Source organism: Podarcis raffonei, chromosome 9 (assembly GCF_027172205.1).
Source record: "Podarcis raffonei isolate rPodRaf1 chromosome 9, rPodRaf1.pri, whole genome shotgun sequence".
NCBI lineage: Eukaryota > Metazoa > Chordata > Lepidosauria > Squamata > Lacertidae > Podarcis > Podarcis raffonei.
Window position 1 is genome coordinate 32,110,526 of NC_070610.1, and position 22,685 is coordinate 32,133,210.

Genomic DNA, 22,685 nt, shown 5'->3' on the forward strand with positions numbered 1-22,685 from the left:
AAAACCATTAGAATCCATCCTCAAGAGTTCTAGATTGTAAGAGTTCAAACCCAGCTGTCTTTAGATAGCACACACATACTATTTTTATATAAAAATTTCAGCAGAAAAAGAATAAACTGAAGAGATAAATTGAAAAAGCTAGTTCATGAGCAACCTGTGCAATGTCTTTAGCTACTCCTTGAGTACCTGAGTACTCCCCCAGTCGCCTTTGACTGGACTTAACTGTCCAAAGGTCCTTTTTTTTACATTACTCCTTGAATTCAAAACTATTCCCCCTGTTAACGAATTCAAAATAATTTCCCGTGTTGTTTCAAGGTCAGTGAAAGGAATAAAGAAGGAACAGATAGGAAGGTGCAATCCAGTTCTAAAGCAATCTGTAATTTTCATCATTACGTTTGCTAATGAAGATAGTCAAAAGTTATTATCTTCAGAATCAACTCCTGAATAGATTTGCACAAATGTCAGTAAATTTTAACACAAACAAGATTGTGTCAGTCCCTCATTTCTGAAAGACAGGTTTCCAGTGATTATAAACATTGCAATATAGTCAAAACATGTGCAAGCAATATCTGAAAACGACTCTAGTTGTCCATTCAGAAAGCTTCTATGTCAGGGGTGTTGGGGTCTTTTCCGGCCCAAGGACTACATTCCATTCTTCCCAACTTTCCATGGACCATGGGTGGGTCCAGAACAAAAAGTGGGCATGATCTGAAGGAAAAGTGAGCAGAATGAAGAATGAATCTTAGCTTTGTACAGCAGACTAGTTCTTCACAGTATCACATCCCTCTCTAGTCTCCATCCAGACAAGCAAGAAGTATAACCAGAGTAGAGGGATTTATTCAAGCCAGGCAAAAATGCTCAAGAAAGGTGCAAAGCAGGCTGGTGAGGAGGTGCGACTCAGGAGGGTGTGTGGTCTGGGGAGGGCCAGCTAAAGAGGGTTGAGGTTCCCCATCCTTGCTTTATGCCCTGTACCTATCTGTCCCTCCCTAAAAGTCTCCATTGATTTTCTGTCTTCCAAACCATAACACCAGCTTGATATAAAGTATGCAAAACTAGAACACATATGCATACTGTTCTTGTCTGCATAATTTATTCTAAGTGAAATCTCAATTGCCTGCAATCTCCATTTTAATTGTGTTCAAGTCAAAGTGCAATGTTTTAGTTTAGTGTCATAAATTGTATGATTTACATTAAGGCTACTTTTAAAAAGCTAAACATTGCTCAAAGTACGCATAAAGAAGAAGAATTGTAGAAGGTTTTCATAATGCAACATTTTCAGCATAATTTTTGGCATAGAATTTGGATTTACATGTTGGACAATGATATTTGTCCTTAGCATGCCGTACAAAATTGTTGCATATTACTATTGGGCTATTTATAGTAGGCAATATTCAGTTGCCTCGATAAAAAAAGAATGCAATCAATCATGAACAATCGTACTTAAATAATGTTCCTTCTCTATCATTTACCTGGATAGAAAGTGTCTGACCAGGTTAAAGTGGCAGTTCTCCAGTTTATTTTGAGTATAGTTCAAGCTCACACATTTCACCCTTAGACCTACCTTTGCTGCTGGAGTGCCCTGCCCACCTGAATTCTAGTTACTTCAGGATGTTACATCTCTGTCATGTTTTTTCTTTGCCTCCAGCTTCCCTTTAGCTCCCACTGTAGGTCTCAGAGAAGCATTGAGACAGTGCTAGTGTGAAATATCTCCACTTTTGCTCCCCCGCAAATTAGACTTCCTAGGGATTTGCACAGTGAAGGCATATTATCATATGCATGCAGTCAGATTATTTTTAGGAAATCTCCAAGTCATTGGCTCTGTCTGGTTTCTATGCTCAACTACAGTGGATGCTCGGGTTGCGATGATGATCTGTGCAGGATGTACGTTTGCAACCCGCAGTGGCGCGTCTGCGCATGCGCGGGTTGCGATTCGGCGCTTCTGCGCATGCTCAACCCCCGAAACCCGAAGTAACCTGTTCAGGTACTTCCAGGTTTCGGCATGTCTGTAACCCAAAAAAATGCAACCTGAAGTATCTGTAACCCAAGGTATGACTGTACTTACAAAAACAAGTAACTGTTTTGGTCAAAACTATAAAGCCTTTCACCCTGCACATGAAAAGGAAATGTTATTTTTTCAACTACGAGTTGGGTGGTGCATGAAGCCAAAGCAAAGCAGGAGTGAGCAATTATTCCTCACATTCTACATATGCATCTCTAAGAGCATGGGTGAAACACCTCAAGAAGGACATGTTATTCCCTGGTGTAAATTTTTGGAGCACTGTAACTAACCCTATGATCAGCAATGCTTCTGTTGCAGTGTGTTCCTATACTTCACATGTCTACCCAGAAGTAAGCCCTGTCAAATTCAGTGACTCTTATTTCCAATGCAGCCCCCTCCCCCACCACCTTCTTCTGGACCTTTATCAGAAACTATCACAATATTTGCTCCATATCAGTTAAGCAGAAGTATGTTGTTCCCAAGCATCTCTAGAGTAAGGCAACTGAGGTTTGTAACAGAGCATAGTCCTCTAGCCTTTTAATCGAGAATAATCTAGATTCAACTAGGCTTTAATATCAATTGATTGAAAATGTACACTGCCGTAATCACTCAGACCAACACATTAAATATAATCTTTAGCTTATAGTAGGAAAATTAGGTGCTGTGATTTACTCACCAGGAGCTTCAGGATTATGTGGGCTATCATCTTCAAATAAAAACAATAGTTCTCGTAATGCATACAGCAACCATTAAAAAAATTGAAACATTTGTAGCTATAGTTCCCTTGTATTCAAGAGAAGGCAGTAAGTAGTCAACATGCTGGATCATAACATGTGTATTTTCCATTTTCATCTTAGCACAGGCAATTCCATTTATGTAATAATGAACAGCAAATCACCCACTGTCAAAATCCAAGTTACATTATGTCAGATTGTCCTATATTCTAATAAAAAAATTGCTTATGCTATTATAGGTTTACTGTGTGGTCAAAGCAAACATCTAACATGAAGAATGAAACAGAACTACCATTAAAGATATTAAGATTGAGATTTTTGAGTTAAAATAGTATATGTATTATTTTAGAATATATACTGATCAAATTGAAAGGCACCATTGTTAATTACATCTTGACTTACCTAGCAATGCCAACTTTTACTCCATTTGCTATAATTAAAGGAATGCAGCTTCTCCAGAACAAAGTTCAGAGCTACATATGACCTCTCCAAGCAATGACATTTTACAATACTAGGTTTGACGCTTCTCACAACCATCTCTGGCATGGTAGCCAATACTTGTGCAGGATTCTAAACAACCAATACATGGATCCAATTATGTTTAGTCCAAAAACAGAAATACACCTCTGAATTCATTGCATTTTGAAAACTAAGGGAAGCCAACACAAGCCAATGAAATCACCCACAAGAATATGCAACCCATTAGCTTCCTTTTGACCATCTCTCTGCATACAGCACTTAGGGTGGAAAATCTGTGCCCTTACAGATATTTACTGGACTACAACTGCTGTCAGCTCTAACCATTAACCATGCTGACGGGGCCTGGTGCGAGTTGGAGTCCAGCAATATCTGGAAGCCTATAGGTTTCACATTCCTGACCTAGAAGAAAGTATGAGCAACAACAAACACCTATAGGTGCCACAACAGCTGCAGCTTCCAGTGTACATGAAAAGGCATGGTGGTAGTTGAGGATAAACCCAAGGGGAAGTATTTCAATAAAGGAACAGAAATAAATATGTACCTGGAACATCTACTTTAACCAGATGGTAGAAGCTTTGCTTTTTCTTAAGAACTCTTGACTTAATTGTCAACTTGACCCAAATAGGCAATTACTTTGAATGAAGCTGATTTAGATTTCAATGAGACCTAATATACTTAAATCAAATTGTTTTAAAACAGCTTTCTAGATCAGCTCTTGAACCATAATCTTACTGCAACAAAAAGGAGACCAATCTTAAAGACCAACAGATAAACAGACACCCTGCTGAAGTAGCTGCATCTAAGATGATCAAGAGGTGCTAACATCAGTGAGGACAGAATCTTCTGAATGCTTGAACATAGTTACATCTATAAAACCAACCCCCCCCCAAAAAAAACTTTTTTTAAAAAAGGCATTTGCTTTTAGGTTATAAGACAATACACATCAAGCCTGAAAAAGAATCTATTTTAATAATGCATTATTCCCTCCAGCAGTCCTCAATGTAGTGTTGGGTTATGTTTTGCAAACACCTTTAAAACTTTGTTTTTGAATATCCCACTTCACTTTTGGATAAGTGAATACAACATGTATATTAACACAAAATGGTGACAAATAAAGTTTTAGAAGGCAAATAGAAAATTTAACAACAAAATGGGTTTCTTCTGCATTGCCCCTTCTACTACATATACTCATCAAGTAACAAAAATTAACCCACATTCCTCCCTAATAGTAAATGCCCAACTAAGAGGCACAATAAGCACTCGTTTATAGGAAATTATCAATATGGCTAACAAAGAGCATAATGCAGCCAAAGTTGTACATTCTACTGTCCAATGAAAATCAATGGAAAATTAAAGCACATGATTAAAATCAATAGTATACAAAGGCACTAAACTTCACCTTGAGCATGCTTTAAAACAGTTACAGTTTTGGAACTGGCTACATTAGATTGTAGTTTATATTCAAGTGCAGACCAATTATAAAATCAAACTTTAACTTGTAGCCATAGAAGATGTTTTGGTGGTGAGGAACTGCCAAAAAGGGTCTCTGGAGTTGCACCCACAGTGAATATTACAGATGCCAAATTGTAACAGGTATAACCTGCTGAATGCCATCTTTACAGAGCTTATCTGAGCAACAGAACCACCAAAACTCATTCCCAACCATAAACATGTTAATGTCTTTAGTAAAATTTTATTTTTAAAAGTTCGCACTGCTGTAGCATAGCAACCAACACTTCTGTCATTGCTCATTCGCAATCAGGACAACTTCCATTGCAATACTGAATTAACCATTTAATGAGTATAATTACTTGAGACTATCTGCAGCAAACTGATACATTTTCCAATTATACCTGTCTAAATTGTAGACAGCCTTTTGTAGCTTCAACAGTTACAGCCATGTACTCACAAAGAGCTACCTTCCTAACTACAAACCATTTAGTCTTTCACTGTGCATTGCAAAAACAACCCACACACCCACAAATGGGAGCCATTAATACCAAAGAAATACACCTAAGGCAGAAAAAGCAGAACTACGAACTACATGCTACCAGCAATTTATTATAAACACCTTTTTAAAAGGAAAATAAAAAGATCCATCAGGCAAGTCCCCCCTCCCCTTTTGGGGAAAGTATGCAATATAACCTTTTATTTAGCTATGATTAGAGAGCGGTCGTTTATTATAATGCAGAAACTGTACCAGTTTTCCATTGCTCCATCTGCTGGATGTCTGTACAACGCTAACAACTAACTCCCAGCACTGAGGAGGGGGGCGGGAATAAAACAATTCAGCAGGTGGCTTCAGCAATCTTTGGATACCTTGTGTCCAACTTATTACTAAATATTTACCTAGCATTTTAAAATTAAAGAAAAAAGGACTTGACATTTTCTGTAAAAACAGTCTCAGGGAAGCAGAGATTTCAGTTAGCATAATCTGCATAGAGAGCACTATAGAGGCGCGAGACACGCAGCCTTTTACTATAACCCAAAGCAAGCGAAATGATCATTTAAAAATAACACATGTCTATTGGCAAGTTGTTTTTTTACACGAGGCGCATCAAAACAAACCTTCAAAACCCGTTACAGGTTTTTAATACGATGCATTCAAAGCGAAAGTGTGTTTACCTAACGGCATTTTCTTTCAAATCCTGGATCCATGCAAGCCTGGAAAAAGGAGCCTTTTACTTAAAACTGCAGGATTTTCATCACTTGACTGCTGAGGTGTCAGGCAGTTGAGGGTTTGGGAGGCGAGGGCGGTGAAAGTTAAGGTACAAAATCGCCTCGCCTCCCGGGATCGAGAGGCAGCCAGCAAGGGCAAACTTGGCCTCTCCTCCTGCAGCTTCAAAACTTGCTTACCTACCCAGCTCAACTCTTTCTACGGAGCAAAATAAGCGACGAGGAAAACCTGACGCCTCGAAGCCCCGTTATTGAAACGAGGCGTCTATATAATCGCGGGCTCGAGCGGCTCCTATAACGGAGGAGGGTCTTGGCTCCTCCTCGAGCCCGAACGCCCTCACCTCGGGCAGTCGCACCCATCTGGGAAAGCGGGGCGGGGAGGGGGAAGGAGGAGGAAGAGGGAAAGGGGGGGGAAGCTGTCACCGCCATGTGTGAGGCAAAGTTTGACACACAAACGGGAGGGGAGGAGGAAGGGAGGAGGGGGGCGGGAGGAAAGATAACACCAGCTCCGTCGTCCCGCGCGCCCTTCCAGAACAGGCGAAGCCCGAAAGAGGAGCGTACCTGGGTGTCCTCGGTCCTCAGGGCAGGCAAAGTGACGCCCACCTTCGCGGAATGGCGCCAGCCGGGGCTCCAGCAAGGCAGCGCGGCGGGAGCCACAACCACAGGGGCTGGCAGGTGGAGGCTGCCGGCGGCAGCGGCGGCGAGCAACACGTTTGCGTCGAACTTCGCCGCGTCTGTCACGCCGAAGAGCAGCAGCAGCAGCAGCAGTAGTAAAGCCTGGCCAGCGTCGCCGTCCGATCCTATGGCTTTGCGCGAGCGCGCCCCCCTCCCCTAAGACGCGGCTCTCCTCAGGCTCGCTTCTTGGCGCCAATATTAGATTTTCCTCTCACACAGACAGTTCTTTCTCGCGCGCGCCCTCAGTTCCTGCCGCGGCTCTCCCACCCACCTCAGTCAGTCCCGCCAGCTTGCTCCGTGCTCGCCCGCAGCTTCGGTGGCCGGCGTCAGCTGCCCTTCCCCAGGGCGGGGAGGGCGAGGTGGGAAACCGAGGGGTAAAAAGGAAGCGACTGTGGTGGCGGCTAAGGAGCGAAAGGGCTCGGCCGCAGGCGGAGGACGAGCAGCGTGGCTTAGGCAGCAGCAGCAGCAGCAGCAGCTCCTTCCAGGTGCCTGTGAGGGGAGGGCAACCGCTCTCGCAGCACCCGAGGGCTGAGCGGACAAGGCGAGACACGCGCGCAGTCTGCGGATGGAACCGGCGTGGAGCGAGCGGCTTCTACGGTCTGCCACAGCCTCCCAAGGCTGCTGGTTGCAGCTTCTCTTTCCCCTGCTCCTCCTCCTCCTCCTCCTAGCCGGCAAGCTCCAGGCTGCCGCTGGTCTTTGCCGCTTCCCTCATTAACCTCCTCAGGAGGAGCGCTCCCACCAGAACGCCCTTTAGTCGCGGAGGAGGCGAGTTTGCAATTGTTAATGGAGGGGTTTTAGTGCCGTGCCGGCAGGGGTTCTCTCGCGCTCCTCGCTCCCTCACGTGCCTTAAAGGTACACCACTGTTTCACTCCTCGGCTTGGCGCGTAACGCTCGTGAATGGGGCACATAAACCCTCGCCAGGAGCGGACGGGGAGGGGGCACGTGACCGCGGAGCGGGCTCTCTCTCTCTCTTGGCGTGAAGGAACGCCGCTTGGAGAATGGCAATGAGGAAGGGGGCGGGGCTTCGGAGCCGAGGCCAGCAGGTGTCAATGGAGTCAAGGGGAAAGAGGAACCTGTTCCAAAGGAGCCGGTGGAATGGCAAGGAGAGGGAGGAAAGGAGGTGGGAAGGGGAAGGGATGACTGATACTCGTGCAAACGGGTCGTGGGCAAGAACGGAGAAGCCTCGGTGGTGGAATGGCACTTCTCCTCTTAGAGTAGTGGGGGCGGGGTGGCAGCACTGGTAGGCATCTGGTTTCGTTTAAGACAAGAGGCAGGCATAATGAGGGAACTGATGTAGTAATGGGGTAGACCAGATCATTTAAAAGACTAAGTAGGCTGACAAAAAAAGATGTATGGGAGGAATGGCAATGGTGATTAAAAGGAAATAGAGTGTAGAACAAGGAGGAAAAAAGGAGCAAGTGGGAGATATTCAGCATAGAATGTCCACAGCTGGTAGGTTGGTTCAAAAGCAAGATGGAAGGGGCTATGGAGAAGGGTTGGGGGAAGAGAGAAAAGGCGCATACCATGGGGCTAGGAGAATGAAAAGTGGGGGCAGCGGAGTGTCATTTCACATAATCATGAAAGAATGCATAACAGGAAGAGATTGCGGAAGGGACATGGGAGTATGAAAATGTGACATATCAAGTATTAAATGGAATGCTAACTAATTTATACTAAAGTAAGTATGAAAATAGTCAAATACGACTCATGATAACTTCCCTAAGAAGAAGCTGAGTTGTAATACAGTGCCTAGTGCCTGGAAGCTGCCTTCCAGGGTTACTGAGAGGAATAACACAACCCTATCCAATTATACTCCCACCATTGACTTTAGCAGGACTTAATCCCAGGTAACCATGGAAGGTGTTGCAGGCTTACTGAACCAGCTTTCTGTAAAAGAGCTCAGTCCTGAAATTTGTGAAGTAATAACAAATTTCATTTTCCTCACTTATAAGCAATAATGACCAGCTCTTGGTTATCAGAAACAGCAGTGGCTGCAACCCTGAATGCACTTTACTGGGGAGTAAGCCCTTTTGAAAACAATGGGATTCAGTGTGCATGAGTAAATATACATAGGATTGCATTGTATAACAGTTGCATTGTGACAAGAAGTTTCATGGAACAGAGCCTACTGATATATGCAAAAAATGCAATATTCAGTGGACAGATAATATATACAACTTTAGAGATATGAAACAGTAGGACCAAAAGTCTGTGAACTGCAAACGTCCAGGAGGTCTGTGAAATTTCTGTGCAAATTCTGTGATATTTCTGTGCAAATGTCACCTCTTATCTTGTATACATCTGGGCTTTGCAAAGAGGTATCACAAACCTAGTATTTCCATTTTTTTCTTTGTACCCATATGTATATATTTGCCAAGAAGGCATACCCTCAGAAAGGACACCCAGGAATATTTGAGGCTGGCAGCTCACACTTTAGAAATTAAGCACAAAGAAACTAAAATCAATACATTTCAAAATGTGTTGTATATTAAGAGGGGCTCTAAACACAGTGGACGCATTTTAAATGACTTGATTCAGCTTTATGCATATGTGACACAAAACAAACATAATTGGCAATCACCCTCCACACAGAGACTTCTCTGGAAAGACACTCTAAGATAACCTTAAAGAAAAAAAAGAGAATAATTGCTAGACAAGGACATCCAACAACAGCAACAAAAAGACTTCTGTAATATGACTAATGTTCTTGTCTTCTGTTTCTTTGTTATACTGTAGTGATACGTGTACCAAAAATGAAACAAAATGTTAAGGTAGGGGGAAATGGGCTCGAAGAAGAGCTATAGTATACACTGAACAGCATATGCTGACTATTTTATACCCAAATTGTCAAACATGAATTTTAAATTTCTAGCTCTTGTTCCGATCCTCTTCAACCAGGTGTTGCAAGACTTGCATAAAGGAAAATGAGAAAACTGAAGAAACAGTGCTTGAAGTGAGTCTGGGGACTGAGTCCTCTGGAGGCACTGCAGAAGACAAAAGTCTTCCAGAATTGCAGTGCCCATTTGTTTGATAGGATTGGCAGAAAAGTGTACTTGGCTTTGGATGGAATTACATAATATGATCACCTTGAGCTTGTGCTTTCATCTCTCTTCTCTAAGAATAAAGGTGGGTTTATCTTCCTTTTTTTTCTAGGAAAGAAGAGGAACAAGGACAAACTGCCTGTGCCTTCTGGCTGAAGTTTTTTTCACAGAGTTCGTGGAGAGAGGTATATATTCTGATAGTGATCAACAGGCACATTCTTCAAAGGTAATTTTATGCTCATTTTTACATGTATTTTTTCTTATGAACCATAAGATTGAACTGTGAGCTTCTTCCTCTTCACATTCCCACTTTCGGGTCACTGTATGGTATTTTCTTTCCAATCTGGAGTTCTGACTGCTAACTGGTATTTGCAAACACAATTCTAAACCTTGATGGAAAGCGTAAAGTGATCAAACAGGCATTTAGAAACATAAACAGAAAAGAAATACAAAATATACAAATACTTATTTCCTGTGCTAGCATATCTGGAAGGAAAGCATCATTATTAAAAGGAAAAAGAAAAACCTGAAACATTACCCTACCCATCACGCACATACAAAATTTAAGTCCTCCCCCCAAAATTATAATGTATAGGTTTTTATTTTTATTTTACTATTCTATTACTTTACAAATAAAGAAAACTCAAATTTAAGGGAAGATGTTAATGCAACTAGGCTGTACAACTACTGGCCTGTGATATATAGTTACATATGTAGTTTGTTTGCAAGTTGAAATCAAGAGAGATCTATGGGAGTGAATGGTTTGTCAAGGCTTTATGTTTCCTGCTGCTCATGTGAGCCACACAACAAACAGGATTTATTTCACTTCTGATTTGCAAAATGTGAAAATTGACCAGGGAACCATTTGCTGGATTTTCAGAGCCACTGAAGCCCAACTGCAGTAGCCTCAGTAAGTCTTACTGAGGCATTTCCTCAGTGCTGGTGCACATCTTTCAGCAACTCAGGAAGAGGGAAAACCCTTACCCTGTTGGTGCTTGAATTAAGATGCAAAAACTGTCCCTATTTTTTCTTGTCTTAAATTATATTACCATTATTTATCAGTTGAGAAGTAAAAAACAAAAACCTTTGGACATTTTTCCTCAAGCAGACATATACTCAAGATTATTATAGTGCAGGGATGGACTTTTTGCTCTCCTAAATGAGATTAGATAAGGAATCACTAGCCCCTGTGGGAGAACATTCAGGACATTTAGTACAACGTAACTGCAGCCACTTTTGTAACACTTCCAGACCAAAGGGATGGAATGCACAATCCACAAACATTTTTTCACAGCTATATTTTTCTGTTCTTGTGATACATAGATAAACACTTAACAAATGTTCCTATGGATTAATATTAGTTTGGTAGCAGCTGCTGCAGCATTCTGAGATGCTGCACGGGAAATGTGAATAATTATTTTATTCACATAGATTCACATTTCTCAACAGAGTACTAGATGGTTCTCTGCATTAGAACATTGTAACCACTGCAGTCAAATAATAACAAACTAGAAAAGTTACGTGCATGTTGTCTTCTCCATGATAAAGCACATTCTCAAATACAAAAACACATTTTTTTCCCAAAGAGCAGATCAATTGTTGGCTTTGTTTTGAAGCATCTATTAAAGAAGGCATTCCAAATGAAAGCAGTTCATGGTTTTAACATCCTTAGAAATCACTTCTCAAAGGTGATTGCTGTACTTGTCAATCCTTGTGGTCACTGCCACTTAAGGACAAAAACTCCTTTGGATTCAGCCAGTTTTTTTCAGGCATGGAGAAGAACAGTAGGTAACAAAAGTGTGTCACACACTTCTTCTTCTTTTAAAACCTATTTATGTTGTTCTAACTGGTTTATTTAAATTAGTGAAATGTTCATCTTTTATGCTAATCCTATTAGACTTCAAGGTAAATTAGAGAAGAAAATGTTAGTGAAGTCTTCAAATTCTTATAATTACTGCTTATTGCATACTAACTTGACACCTGCGTTTCCACATACCTTATGAAAGATACACTGATAAGAAAGAACACACTTATTATATTCACTGTAAGACAATACAAACACTAGGTTACCTTTTCTACATAGAACAAATCACTTCCAGCCAATAAGATAGGAACAAGAATGAACAGCACAATCCAAACCCCTGGTCCACTATGCTGGAAGGAGATTTGGGTGAGACAAAGTTGTCCCCCTGCTCAGCTCTGTCTGGGTTGCCTTTTTCACCAGCCAGTGGCAAGGAAGCTTCTGTCACCTCAGTACTCTGGAATGTGCCTGTCCAAACTGCAGGTGGTGGAAGCAGTATACCAAATCATTCAGCATAGCAAAAACACAAGACATACCAGCCTTCCCCCAACTGCTCTTAAAATATATTTACCAGAGGCATAAAAGAAGCTGTATAGAGAACCATTTTGCCCTTTAGGGTTGCAACACGATGGAAATTTAATTGGGACTAAGCACCATTGAATGCTGTGGGAATTAATTCCACATAAATAAGTATGGGGTTGGACTGCATGCAAGAGGCACAGAAGGAAGAAGGACAGGCTTTCCTAAAGGAGAAAGGAAAGTGGATAAGGAAGGTTAACTGCTCATGAAACAAACATGGAGCACTTGTAAGATTTTTTTAGGGGAAACTGTATTTGCAAATAGCACTAAGCCGTGTTTTATTTTCACCATGGAACAAATCGAGAGACTTGGAAACATAATAAGAGGCCTGTTAGATCAGGTCAAAGGCCTATCTAGTCTAGCATTCTATTCTCAAAGTAGCCAACCAGATGCCTCTGAGAAGACCACAAGCAGGACAAGAGCACAACAGTTCTTCTCTACATCAAGTTGCATTTAGAAGGATGGGATCTCCAATACTGGAGGCAGAGTACAGCCATCATGTCTAATAGCTATTGATAGCCTTATACTCCAAGGATTCCCCCCCCAAATCCCCTTTAAAGCCATCCAAGTTGGTGGCTATTTAGTCCTCTCTTGAGGGAGTAAGTTCCTTATTTTAATTATGTGCTGTATGAAGAAGTAGTTCCTTTAATCTGGCCTACATTTTCCCATGCTCGGCTTCATTGGATGATCCCAAGTTTTACTTTCATGAAAGAGGGACAAATACTCCACTTTTTCTGCAACATGCATACTTTTATGCACCTCTATGATATTCTCTCCCCACCCACCTTACTTGCCTTTCCCTCCCTAAACTTAAAAAGCACAAAATGCTGTAACCTTTTGGGGGTTCCTTCATACATATTTTGATTGCTCTTTTCATATCCTTTTCCAGCTCCACAATATTCATTCTGAGATGAAACAATGAGAATGGGGCACAGTATTCCAAGCATGGTCACACCATAGATTTGTATAGCAGCATTATGATTTCGACAGTTTCATTTCATTTCCATGTCAATTGCTTCCTCATTAATTGCAACCCCATTAACCTGGAAAATCGTGTGAGTTTTGCACTGTTATTTTCCTGCAGTTTGCATGGATCAGAGCATGCAGTAATATTTGGGGTAGTATTCTAGCAAACAGTTCTTTCCTACCATTTTCTTGGGTGACTCAAGGGAGAACAGAAGCATGCAGGTGCATAAAGAGGCATGACATGTTCAGTTGTGTACACTTACATGAATCGAATTCAGTGACATAGTGGTATGTCATTAGAAAAAGGCACAGTTCCATAATGCAACAATGTGGTATGTCATTTTAGAGGGTGAAACTTAATTGACCTTGATGGCACTTTCCCTGATTTGCAGTATACATCAACTATAAGAGTTTTGACCCTCTTCCTTTTCAACTTTTTACCATTCCCCTCATTTTTGATAAAGTATCATCTTTGGAAGTCAAATGTGATTGTGTTGAATTTCCTTGACAATTGTTCACTTACATGTATGTTGAATTTGATAGCACAGTGGTATTTGAAAGCACTGTTTCTGTTCATTCAGCAAAATTTATATCTCACACTAGGTCCTGGACACCGCTATAGAATAAGTCCAGGGTCCTCTCACTTTGGATTGCTTCCAATACTTTGCACAGCACCGCAAGTATGAAAGGTGAGTTCATTTTGTATTTCAGTCTCCCCACCCCTTCACCCCCCCCCACCTATATCGGCTTGCTCTGGAAATTGGTCAGATATTGTTCATTTTAATCACCTGAAATCCTTACTGAATTCAATGAATTCAACCTCTTTCCTCAGGTAAAGCAACTATATATTTTTTTTCTCCTGGGAGTGTTGAGAAATTAGGGTTAAGAACACAAAGAGGTGAGAGCAGGTGGCTGGAGCAAAGAAAAATGGAAAAAATCACAAAGGACCCAAAAGAAAAAGAATAACAGAAGAAAAGATGAAGAGAGTCAAAGCCAGGCTAAGTAAGGATCTGCTGGTTTCAAAATGCTGTGAATTGCTTTATTAAGTTGCTTGTAGTTGCCTCCTTCAATTTTTATTCATTTTTCAGTTCTTCTGTACTTAATAACCATATATTAAAATTCCAACATTAATTATTTTTAAGACTGAAACATCAAATAGAAAGGGTAAAAGAACTCTCTGAAATGTACCTTTATATTAGGTTTCTGTAGACTGAAGCATTTTGTATTTTCTTTTAAAAAAGCATTTTCTGCACCTGCCTCTATGTTACAATTATCCTTCCCCTTTTTGCTTTGAAAGATTCATGGTTTTTGTAGCCTGATGCATATTTTGTTAACCAACACTTAAAGCACTCGTTCTCATCCCTATTTACAGTACGATGTCAACATGTTTAAATCTCATACCCTACGAGCGTGTGATTCTATAGAGACATTCCAGGAATGAAGTAATCAAATATGGTTATATCCCATCTTTATATGAATGGGCTTTTATTACAGAGGTAAATAACCCAAAATTTAGCCACTGTATTGGGTCTAGTATTGAATCAGGTACAAAGCGCAGATAGCACAGTAAAGTCAGGTATTTTTGTATCCTTGCAGTGTCATTATTTTGATCTGAAGAACCCTGCCACTCACACCTTGCTTACGGTATTTCAGCAACCAGGTAAGGAAGAAATATGTGAAGGAAAAGCATACCCACCAAACTCAGAAGGAGGTGAATTTTCTGGAGTAGTCTCTGGACCTAAAGAAGGAAACAGCATTGCCATACTAAAAAAATAACAATACAGGGCTCATGAGAACATAAGAAGAGCCATCAGTTGTCCAGCATCCTGTTCTCACAGTGGTCAGTGACATGTGGCATGCCCACCAGCAGAATCTGAGAGCAAAAATACTCTGCCGCATGTGATTCCCAGCAACTGGTATTCAGAGGCATACTATTTCTGACAGTGGAAGTACAACATAGTCATTGTGGCTAGTAACCGCTGTTGGACAGCCTTGACAATCAAATGTATATGTATTTTATGTCTTATATTTTGTTTTCTATTTTTTATTGTACCTTGTCCAGAGTACTATGTCTTTAACCGTGCTGTATTACTGCGTTGAAAGGAAAGATGATGTTTATGTCAGCCTTGTTGTGGTAGATTGCAGTTGAGGCTTCGCTTAGCAGGGTTTATGTATTGCAAAGGATTAATGGGTAGTCAGTGGGAGAGGTGTATAGTGGAACCACAGAGGTTTCAATCCCAGTGAGGAGAAAGAAATGCCTTTCCTTCTTGAAAAGGCAAAATACCTCACTACAGGCTTCTCTGCATCCTCTCTTTCACTACACAGTTAATTCTGCTACTGCCTGGCAGTATTGCTACACATATAATTACAGCCATGCTAAAACTGACCTGTAGACTGCCAGCTCTTAGAAATTTATATTGTAACAAAAATTGATCCATTTAATTATTGCTTTCGTTTCTGTGTTTTTATCCAGCTCTTAATATAGAAAACCTTATTTCCATTTCACATGATTGACACCCCAATCTTAAACTTATTCCTGGCTGTCATTTAGCAGGGAATTTTGTTATTATGTTGGCTTATTTATTTATGGTCTTCTTCAGGGGTTTTTTTTAACTATGCAAGAATATGTAAAAGCGTATTTATAAAAGTCTTCGAAGGATCCTACAAAATTACAACCGTAAAGTATTTGAATAATTAAATATATTTTCCAACAGACATTATGTCCCGGTGCCATATCATCCAATCCTGAAATTAATTCTGTATTGGGCTTTAACAGCAAATATCCCACACTGAAAATAGTGCAGGTAATGCATTTTTTATCAGCATCCTCCCTCTTTAAAACTGGGAGAGCACCATTGCATAAGAAATGCAGAAGGAATGAAAGGGCAGTGATATTTGCTGAAGCCCAGAGTATTTCAGTTCAAACTTTAGTCTTCACAGTAAGCCATTTTTTGGTACCTAAGAGCTAAGGCCAATACAAGGGCCGGAACATTAATCAACAGTACTTCCTCCCCCAGGAGCTGGTAGAACAAAGCTATTTGAGCTTGCTGGTCAGTCATCTCCATGTGTGGCTGATGTGAGTCATAGGACTGAACGGAGCAGGGAAGACCTTGATGGATTCAGCAGCTGGTTGTACCTATATAGGGACCCTGTCCATAGTTTGACATTGCTTGTCCAACATTTTAGTTGAAGAGCTGGACCTTCCCCATTTCTATGAATGTAGGTGTGTATGTGGTTCCATCTTGTAGGACTGTAGCCATGGGCATCTGAAGAAAGAAAGCTTAGGTTTACAGACAAATAATGGCTTGCTGCTATGGAGGTTCATAAATTTAGAACTTTTAAAGAACATAGAAAATATATATAATAACTTCTAGAGGACTCTAGAATTCATTTATAAAATCCTAACAATTGCCATCTATTGCACAATAGCCAGAGGCTTTGAAGGAATTCAGAGGAATGTTCTAATCTGTATTGCACTGTATTTCACTGGAGAAGTCTGAAATAACTTGCTATAACCCTGAATTTATTTCAGTGTTGTTTTTGTGTGGCTATTTGGTAACCGAAATACATATGGCAGAGTATCACATCTTATCTCCTTCAGATCCCCTGTCAGATATTTTATTTATTTTCTCTTAGCAGCTTAAATTCTCTCCAACAATATTGTCTTAACTTGTGCTGCTCTCTACCTATTTTACCTGAAGTCATAATGCTTCATCTGAGACATCCAAATTTGTTTCTACAGCAACCATTGTGATAAGAGAGAATAGATACTTCAAAAGTGAAGAAAGAGGCATGAAAACCTAACCTGCTAAGCAAATTCCCTGCTTCCACACAATAAGAAAAACACAACATATTGAAAAGAAGAGTTGTGACATAAGATTGGATTTCCAGATTTTTTTTAACCTCCTGACAAGCTATCAATGCTATTTCCTGATAAAATATTAAAGCCTAATAGTTTGATATATATCTCACTAGTTCATTCATTGCTGATATTGTCTGTGATCCAGTGGACCATATACTTAATTCCATACATATGGAGCATTATCTGAAGCTTCCCTTTGGAATATAGTTGCCTTCAATGTCCAAGAAGCTGCTCCTAAAATGTGGGTCCACTTTGAGAAAAGCATCCAACATAAGGCCAAAAATGTTGACCTTCTCCAAAAACATGTCAGCTGTTGTGCAGATATGAGGAACACCATGGTTAAGCACTGCATGTGTATGAAAAGCTATTAGATCTGTGTGACTGCCCTTTGTGGTGACTCACTGAACTGCAGCTTGTCAGTGAAGAGTGCTGTCCACCCACACTGACCATTGGATCCTTCTAGGCAGGAATGAGTATTAAAGAGTTGTTTCTCCAAATGAAATTTGCTTGAGCAACAAAGTCTTCCTAGGCATTGGTATCTTCACTATTATTTGGTCCCAACTCCTGGTTTGTTCCTTTATCACACTTCTTGATATGTCCTTCATTTAATATTTAAGAACATGAAAGGTAGATCAAGGCAGATAACAAAGGCAAAACAATAACTTAACACCTGAAAATATAAATTATAAGCTAACTAAAGCAACTGCAGAAATTAAATGAATACAACAGCAAAATCATGAAAACCAAAACAATAATTTACAACCTGAAATTCAATTTATGTTTCACTCTTCTTTATTTGGAGCTTCACTTTGTGTTTACATGTCATCATTTTTCATGGCTGCATTTATTATGGCTATGAGTCTCAGAAGCCAGTGGTCCAGGCCTCCCTAGGTCTCTGAGAAGGCTTGGGTTCACAGCTTTCTGTGAATGAGACAGAAAAGAGAGATAGAATTGAGTGTCTTCTATGTATTGGTGACAGAACCCCAAGCCCAGAATGTCCTACCCAAACAACTTTATATAGATAAACAGCATGGTGGCCATACTGGTCCTGAGGAACAGCATAGGCTCACTACCAAGGCATGGAATAGAGCCGCTCACCCCAAATTGCTAACACTATGGACCCCAGTCCTATTACATGAGTCCCACTCCTTGCCTTCTAGCTTGTTGTTTGATCTGAAGGGTCCTGACTACTGACTCACCTCAGTATGCTATTGTATACGCAGTGCTGACAGTGAATGACCATAGTTTGCACATACAGTACTCTTTTGTCTTCCTCCAGCACAGCTGAGAAGACGATTTTGGAAGCTTTGCCCTTTGCGGTTAGTAAACCCCATGGCACCTGAACTGGGGATTACAGTATAATACTAAAGTATGGTTAGTTTCAACATACCAGCCGTAGTCCATGGTTTGCTGTTGGATTGTTTTTCTAGAGGAGAAAATGCAGGTACTGTTGAACATACCTTGATCATAGACAGGTTGGGCTACTGTTCTTTATTTGATCTTCATGTGATTTCAGTTCAGAGTGCTGGTTATCTCCTCTAAAGCCAAACATGATTTGGGAACATGGGAACTAGCTGCTGCTACATGATCCTACCTTCCTCTTAGGCTCTGCTTCACATCCTGCTACTCTTTATGTGTAGCTGGTGGGAATGCTGCAGAATGAAGCCCTCTTAGCTGCAGCATAAATAGCCCTTTCTGTTAAAGGCCACATACCAAATTCAATTTTTTGCTTTAAAAATAAAATTTCCTGAAGATAGACTCCGCTGTCAAAGAATCTGCTTCTCTGTAAAGATTTGAGAGGTAATACAGGGTTAACAAACCACAATACAAGCTTTTGAACATGCACTTTGAAAAGTTAAATTCAACAAATTGGTTAGCTGACTTCTTTGAAGAAAAATAGCCTCTCACATTTTATGTGTTCCAGTATTGTTTAATATGCTATACATTGCTCATTCTTAGTCACAGTTCTGAAAAAAGAAAATACAGTAGTGCATTATTAAATGATTTCTGCTAAATTTTATTCCATCCTGATCAAATTTTGGACACTGTCATTAGTGTTCTGGAGCAGGATTTTGTTGTTATTTTTGTTTAGGTTATTTTTGCACCTTGTAACCTTTCTTATAACCTTGGGCCTAAATAAGCTCATTAAAAATTAAATTGCTTATTATACCCTAGCATCAATTTCCACTTTGATCAGAAAGCACAATAGCTTTCTTGAGTAGATTTACCTATGAAATATTCTGGTAATGAGAAGAGATGAGACAAGTTTAACAATTTCAATGCCAAAGCAAAAACTACAGAAATATAAATGAAACAATTGAATATCTATGGAATAAATACTGTAGCACTAGCCATGAAAAATGGACTTTAATTTAAACAGGAGGTACTTAATTCATATTTCTTTGCATGTTAATAGCTACCGTTTCCTCATAAATTTCAAAAAATGCATCATGTACTTTATATTTTTGATCTGAACAATGAAATTAGTTTCATGTAATAAACAGCTTGTGTTATTATTTCACTGTTTTTCATACTTGTCTTTTAATTGTTACCCAATATGTCCCTGTGTATAGGTTCTACAATATTTTGGGCAAGCAATATTCATATATCTGGTGGCAGTATTAGCAGAAAGTAAAATGCTTATATCTTAGGTGACAGCTTGTTGACATTCACACAGTGAAAGTTTGCACATGTCTACTCAAATGTAAATCCTATTTTTTTCCAATGGGATTTTCCCCCAGGCAAGGGTATATAGGATTTAAGGCATAGGCAGCAATTCTGCGCACACTTACTTTGGAATAAGCACCATAAACACAATGGCCTGAATAAACATGTGTAAGATTACATTGCCATGTATTATTCTAGTTTAATTAGATCTGCTATACTAGTCAGAAAACTGCTATTCATGCCTTTCTCAAAAAAATTGTTGATGTTACCTCATTCTTTCTTGCTTTACTTGAAACACTTCAGATGTTATTCAAGCCAGGCATTCAGAATCTGGTGACACTGTTCAGAAAATGCGGAGCTACCAATTCAACAACAAAACAATTACCTCAGTAAAACTTCCAAATGAGTTATAATCTTCGTACTTGCCTATGTGTTTTTTAAAAGTCTATCCACAATCTGTTCTCAATGTATATATGGTCCACTCATACATTACACATATAAACCCCATGCTTTTATAACTTGCAATAGAGAACAACTGGCATTTGTCAAGGCAAGCCATGATGTCTTAATAGAGGTTTCCTTTGTGAATTGTAAAATTAGAGGGAAACACCTTTGCTACCCCCCTATTTGTTTGATCCATGGTCCACTACATTTGTCACACAAATGCAGTCAAATCCATTTCTGTATAGTTTCTTTGACATGGAACTATCCCAGGAATTCATTTGGTCTACATTGTTGGACAGGTTTCCAAAGTGAATTGCTTAGTTTTTAGAAAGATCATGTAGAAAAGAGGAGAATACTGCATTCCTAGGACAAGTTGGTTAGAATTATACACAAATAGCTACTGACAAACTGATGCATTTCTTTGACCACTCTTCTCTTGTCTGCCGCTCTCATCACCTACCTGGTGGAACCAGCTTTTTGACTATTTGAAAACCAAAACTGAGCACACAGTTCTGATCTTCCTCTTCATGCCATCATTACCTTCACAATGACTTTTCTGGGCTTCTCTTCCCCTCTGGACATGCTTTTTATCCACTGAGTTCAAGCCATTTCCCACCACTCCAGGTAGCAGCATAAATATGTGAAGGGTTTTGTACCACTTCCACCTTTCTGAAGATAATGAAAAATATCAATGGGAATTGTGATTTTTTTTTATTATACATAGAAAAACTTATTGGATTTCTTTTCAACAGTAGCAGCAGCAAAAGCTTATTAATAAACTAGATCAGATCTTAAGTACTGGCACTTGTGCCTTGACCCTTTATGGCTGCTCTCACATTGAAAGAGCTAGATGGAGTCAGGGAATTACTCTGCAGATGTTCCCCTCTGCTCTCCTCTAATGCCACCTTAAAGGAATTTCCCAGTACAAAGCTTTGTACACACTAGTGACTTCATTTGAAGGGTGAGAGGACAGGGTTAAATCCTGTGTGTGCAGCAGGTGTTGACCCCTACTCCTTAGGTGATGAGGACGGGTTTCCTTCTGTTCACGGAACAAGTGCACACACTCAAAGAAAGCCTGTAAAATGCACACTTCTTTCTGACACTTCCTGCAGCAGGAGGTGGGGGGTGAAGAGGAGAAGGAGCTTTGTGCTGCTGCAGGTAGAAGAATAAAGAAGCCTGCATTTCCTAGCTGCTAGGGAACAGCTGTAGAGCATCTGCTTTGTCTGGACAAGATGCCAGCACCAACCCCAGCATGCCTTGGGAATGTCATCTTCCTAAAACATTCAAGAACCATTGCTTGTAAATTTAGACCCAAACTGGGCAATGTGGTACCCTGCAGATGTTGTTGGACTACAGCTCCCATCATTCCTGAACATTGACCATGCTGACTGGGACAAATGGTAGTTGTGGTCCGTCAGGAGGTAACCACATTGGTTATCCCTGGCACAGACAACACTGGCACAAATATTGGATGGTCCATTTTTTTTGACTTGGTAGAAGGCAGCTTCCCGTGTTCTTATTTAAAGTGTAGGTATAAATATCACAGATCAAGAAAAAAGGCTGTGCCGGTTCCTTCCCTGGGAAAGGCTTAATTATAACTGGCCAAATTGCTTTTAAATACAATCTCCTGGCATAACAGTGTAAGGGACAGGTGTAAGTTCTAGTATACACCATGCAGTGGTAAGGAAATGGCATGGGATAGTTGCTCTCCTTTGGCTGGCATTGCTACATAATTCCCTAGGACAGCAGCCACTAACTCATCGGTAGTTGTCAATTCTCCCAGTAAAGAAAGTGTAGTCCTTTTGAACCTCTTGGTTCAGGCTGATTCCTGCTTGGCTTTGCCCCTTCACATGTTTCTGTTTGAAATGCTGCTACCTTCTGCTCTTCAGGCTTGATTAGAGAGTGAGTGGAAACAGCTGCTAGTGGCACCAACCCTGCCTCCCTCTGTATGCCACCGTCCAATTTCTTTATCGATAAGTCAGCCAATTGCATTAATTATTGAAAAGCATTATACTATCTTGAGGCAGAAGGAGGGTACCTAAACATACATATGCTGGCTCCAAAAATTATCTTATTCTAACTCTGTTACACCAATCAGAGTTTTCTGTTGTACAGCTCTTTTAAGCGAGTTTCCCTAATTCTGGTAGATATTTGTTCCATAAACAGGCTGCATTCCTCTGTAGTCTAGGAAGGATGTTCCACTATATCCAATGGGGTTTGCTGCCTAGCAAGTGTGTTTAGGATTACAGCTGTAACCTATTAATACTATAACCGTGCAACTAAATTAAAAGCTGCACTGCATCAATACAGACACATTGTGAAGGTTTTATTAAAACATGCTTCATGTTGACTAATTAAATATAGATAGAATGTCATTTAAAAACATCCTGCTAGAAAGAATATTTGTAACAAGATGAATTAAGGAGGGTGGGGAGGCATTTCTATTCCACTGGTATGAAGGCAAATTTCTCAATTGTAGATTTTTCTGGCAACAAGTGATGCTAAAATCACAACACACCGCAAGTCAATCCAATCATCTAATTTTGGTTTTGTCTTAAAATTGTGGCATGAAGTATAAAGGTGGATCAACCTGATTCTGTCAACCTACATAAGCGCCTCTTTCAACTATCTAATTTTAGGCTATATTCCTCCAGTCTGTGTCCTCCCAAAAGATGATGAATCATAGATTTTCAAAGCTCCTTGACAGCACAACCCTATGCATATGAGTTCAGAAGTAAGCCCCATTGAGTTCAGTAGTAAG

At 40.2% G+C, this 22,685-nt stretch overlaps 1 protein-coding gene and 1 long non-coding RNA gene across 3 annotated transcripts in view; one reads left to right on the forward strand and one right to left on the reverse strand.

Moving 5' to 3' along the window:
* The window catches only part of TENM3 (teneurin transmembrane protein 3), a 1,264,592-nt gene extending 1,257,833 nt beyond the window's left edge, over positions 1–6,759 (reverse strand). The window contains exon 1 of the mRNA XM_053402551.1: positions 6,451–6,759. The gene's annotated coding sequence lies outside the window, so the exon portion shown is untranslated. The remainder of the gene's footprint in view (positions 1–6,450) is intronic.
* Positions 6,760–6,828: 69 nt separating this feature from the next.
* LOC128420729 (uncharacterized) lies at positions 6,829–15,069 on the forward strand. 2 transcript variants are annotated; one of them, XR_008332103.1, is made up of 4 exons: positions 6,829–9,831; positions 13,555–13,644; positions 13,818–13,953; positions 14,548–15,069. It is a non-coding gene; the product is annotated as an uncharacterized LOC128420729 (long non-coding RNA). The 2 variants fall into 2 exon arrangements; XR_008332104.1 differs by having other exon boundaries at positions 13,555–13,640; positions 13,784–13,953.
* The last annotated feature ends 7,616 nt before the right edge of the window (positions 15,070–22,685 follow it).